At 40.8% G+C, this 4,661-nt stretch overlaps 1 pseudogene; it reads right to left on the reverse strand.

Annotated features, from left to right (window-relative positions):
* Window positions 1–863: 863 nt before the first annotated feature.
* LOC109437483 (ATP synthase F(1) complex subunit alpha, mitochondrial pseudogene) lies at window positions 864–2,441 on the reverse strand (annotated as a pseudogene).
* Window positions 2,442–4,661: the final 2,220 nt, after the last annotated feature.

Below are 4,661 nucleotides of genomic sequence, written 5' to 3' on the forward strand. Positions count from 1 at the left end.
GTGATATAAAGGAAGTAGAAAGAGACATCCTTCAAATGAATAGGTAGGAGATTTGTGTGTGTATGAATGTTTTAATAAGATTTCCCCACACCCTTACCCATCCTCACAATTTTCCTTGAGTAATGACATGGATATAAAGGCTCTCCTACATGTAGCAATTTTAAGAGAATTCTTACGTTGTGAGATTGGAATGGCCTGAAGCAATGCCTTTATTTCCTTGTCAAATCTCATAAACTAAAAAGGTATTAAAGAAATGTTGTTGGGGACTGTGAGAGAAGAGCGTCTTCTTTTTTGATTCTCTTTCTTCCTATTCCCTCAACACTGCCCTGGTGCGCATGAGACTGCCACAGGCATTGGCCTTTGAAGAGCCAGGCAATTGATACACCCCTGCTAGAGAAGTGCCTGAGGAAAAGGCTGAGAGAGGACACAGTGTTCTCATTCAGGAGGCCTGGCCATTGTGCTGCACTAGAATTGGGAGATGGCATCTGCTAATACTGAGTCCCTGAAATTACTCAAAGAACAAAAAACTTTCCTCAGAGTTATTTTGATGTGAAATCTAGCACTATCTGTTACTCCTTTAACCTTTGACAGGCAAGAGTGGTGTTAGGCATTTTTACTTTTGGAAATCCCTGTACCCTTAATCATATTAAATGTATTTTAATATATGCATATCTTAGGCTCAACTTAATTTCTATATAAAAAAATAAAAGTTGAGTCAAGGAGCAATTGAACAACAAGCTAACTGAGTAGTTCACAGACCTTTGATTAGATTAATTTCATTTTGTTCATAGATTTTTTTTTTTAACCAAGCAATATGGAACCTTTATTTTTAATTTGATTTCTGTACATCTGGAGTATGAGAGTAATCCTTTAACAAATGGAACTGATTACTAGAAGAAACAATGACAAAATCAAACTGGTATTTGATGTGAATTCATAGGAGTTTAAGCTTCAAATCCAGCCAAGAAGTTTGTTGCTATCTCTTTCGGCTTTGCATCTGACTGTTCTGAGATCTTTCCATCAGCCCTGATGTTGCCCAACAGGGCTTGGTGTTGGCTGATAACATGAGACAAGAAAGCATTTCTCAAACTTTGTGATCTTGCTGGGCTCCGGTTTATCAAGATATCCCCTTAAACCGGCATAAATAACAGCCACTTGTTCTTCAGTAGCCGTGGGAGAATACTGTCCGTCCTTCAGCAACTCAGTCAGACGCACACCACAGCTCAAGAGTTGTTGAGTGGCAGCCTCCATATCAGAACCAAACTGAGCAAAAGCAGCAACCTCACCTACTGAGCCAATTCCAGCTTTATGTACCTGCCACCTGCTTTCGTGGCCCTGGTTTGGGCAGCAGACACAACACGGACACAGACAAACCAATGTTATTGGCAGGGCAGATACTTTGTAAAACAATTCTGTTTCCAAGAAGATCAGTGATAGAAATGATATTCGTTGGAATGTAAGCAGACATGTCACCAGCTTGTGTTTCCATGACTGGTAAAGCAGTCAAGGAGCCACCACTAAAAGAATCATTCATTTTGGCTTCTCTCTCTAGCAGATGGGAGTGTAGGTAGAACACATCACCAGGATAGGCGTCATGACAACCGGGATCGACAGAGCAACAGAGGCATCTGAAGATAAGCCTGTTTGAATAAGTCGCCATAGATGATCAAAGCATGTTTGCCATTATTCCTAAAATATTCTCACGTAGAATACCAGAATAAGGAGCCAGGTACTGAAGTGGGGCAGCATCAGAAACAGTAGCTGAAACCACAATGCTGTACTTCATGCCATATGCATCTGTCTCTTCACCAACTGTGCAACAGTGGATCTCCTCTGACCAATAGTAACGTAGATACAGTATAGCTTCTTTTCATCAGATCCTTCATTGAACCAGTTCTGCATAATGATTGTGTCAATAGCAATTGATGCCTTGCCAGTCTGTCAGTCACCAATAATTAGCTCACACTGACCACACTGAATCGGCACCAAGCTATCCACAGCCTTAATGCCAGTCTGTATTGGTTCCTGCACAAAGATTTGAAGAATGATCCTTGGGGCTTTCAGGCCAACTCACATACACGTCTTGGAACCAATTGGACCCTTTCCATTGATGGCATTTCCAAGGGCATCTATGACATGATCCAACAGCTCCTCACCAACCAGAATATCAACAATGGCTCCTGTTTGCTTCACAATAACTCCTTCCTTAATTAATTTATCATTTCCGAACATGACAACACCGACATTGTCAGGTTCCAAGTTGTCCAGGTTCCAAGACATACCCTTTAAGCACGAAGAAAACTCTACCATTTCTTCTGCTTGAACATTCCTCAGCCGTGTAGTCAGGCAATACCATCACCAACACTTAAGACACTCCCAGTTTCTTCAAGGTCAACAGAGGTGTGAGTTCCAGGAATATGCTCTTCAAGACTAGAGAACATCTCGGCAATGCCACTCTTCTGAAGACAAATGTTGGAGGCATAGATGTTCCTTGCAGCAATGAAGGATGAGCCCAAAGTATTTTGGGAGATCAGCTCGGCCCGCCGAGGGAGGGCGCTTGTCACAACCTTGGCAACACACACAGGCAGCGTCTTTGCAGCTTCTCCTTGGGGGGGGTTCCCCTTCCAGCTGCAGCCTACACACTGACTGTCTTCGGGGATTTTTTAAAGCTAAAATTTCCAAGCCATGCATGTATTTCAGACTTGAATACTCTCAGACATCCTCACATAGCTGATAGAATCGAGCCTATAAGAAGAAGAGATGAAAACAAGCACTTTGGTGGAGTATGGGGTTGGGTGGTGTAGTTCCAGAGCACTAGCTCTGCCAATTCCTAGCTGGAGATTTAAGGAAATCAATTTAACCTCTCTGTGCCTCAGTTCCTCTGCTTAACATGAAAGGCGAACACTCCGATAATTAGAATGACAGTTACATTTAGAATTTAAGATTATTTTCCTATTCAAAAAAGTATTTATTGAGCACTTATAATGCACCAGGTGCTGCTCTAATGATCAGATGGAGCCACTCTCCACGAGGAGTGAATGAGAAGTACATGAGCCTGTCATGAACACAACATTGTATCCACACTCAGGTAGGAACAAGATGTTTGAAGAAAAATAAAGTAAGTGATGGAGACAGGGAGTGAAAGGAGCCTTTGTTTCAGATAGACGGTCACGGGAGTCCTCTTTAAGGAGGTGACATATGAATGGAGACATTCAGTCAAACCCGTGTACCTAACGTTTCCAGAGGACAGGAAGGGTATAAAGAGTGGAAGTAGTGAGAGGGGTATTATGGCAGCACAACACAGATGGGACACAGATGTTTCTAGATCTCCATGCCATTTCCTTGACTCTCCAGGCTGGTTTTGTTCTCAGTGCTTAGGAGATAAAACATCGCAGAATCCCAATTGGTGTCCATACTCTCCTCAAGAAATGTGTTAGAAAATTATAGAATTACCATCCTGTGCAAAATAAGTTTTTTTGTTGTTTTTTTTAAAGTTCACTTGATGCAAATTCAAGTCTATGAATTTACAGTAAATGCCAATTGAAGTTTGCAGTAAATTATCATGGACAATATAATGTAAGGGACAATAAGACTGAAAAAGACACAAAGTGATGATCTAATTTACCTCTACCAAGCAGTGTTGCAATAGTTGAAATGTCATCAACCCTATTTTATAGATGACACCCAAGGTTACACTGATAATAAGTGAAGACGGTGAGTCATGATCCTTGCCTCACCTCAGTACACAGCCTTTGACCTTTCAACTTAGCCATTTTTTAAAACATACACTTTGGTTTTATATACAGACTTTAAAATGACTGAACATTATTATGAATGCAGGTCACTTACCCATAGGAACAACCAGGATAAGGTTCCCTAATGAAAATCACACAATGCTTCAGTTCATAAGTGCTTGTGTAAGAGCTCCAGCCAATGAATGAACAGAGGTGACAGAGATACAGGAAGAAAGAGCTGAGGTCCTCAGAGAGAAGGAAAGTAGAACAACAAAGTCACACATAAATATCCAGAGTATGTTCCTCTCCTCAGGTCCTCAAAGAGCAAAGAAGAGAAGGAAAGTAGAACAACAAAATTCACACATAAATAAATATCCAGAGTATGTTTCCCCCTGTAAAGAAATTTCTGGCATTGAACACTTTACATTTCTTCTTTCAGTTCCTAAACTGTATGTCTTGATGAGCTTTGGTGTGGGAAAAAATGAAGAGGTTAGAATTTACATTAGAGATGGAGGAGAAAGTGGTGGTGAGTGGCTCCTAACCCTGGCTGAACATTAGATTCATCCAGGGAATTCTGAAAACCTCGAACACCTGGGCAACCACCCAGACCAGTTATTTCAGGATTTCTTGGGTGAGTCCACAGCATCAGTATTTTTAAAATACCCCTGTGCCTTTCCATTTTGCACCCATGTTTGAGAACAACTGGATAAACAGAAGGAAAACAAAAAATATGAGAAGAGGGGAAAGGCTTGAACTGATGGAATGAATAGCCTTGTATTTTAAGGCTTAGGGAATTTTAAGGATTGAAAGAATGCAATGGTAAAGAGAAAAGATTGAAGAGAACCTCTGTCATTCATAGGAATTTTGAGAATTAGAGAGAAAAGAATTTTAAGATATCTTGCTCTGCAGTAATGACATATTCCTTTT

This window comes from Rhinolophus sinicus, chromosome 7, assembly GCF_057876585.1.
Source record: "Rhinolophus sinicus isolate RSI-liver-muscle chromosome 7, RSI-T2T, whole genome shotgun sequence".
NCBI classification, from domain to species: Eukaryota; Metazoa; Chordata; class Mammalia; order Chiroptera; family Rhinolophidae; genus Rhinolophus; species Rhinolophus sinicus.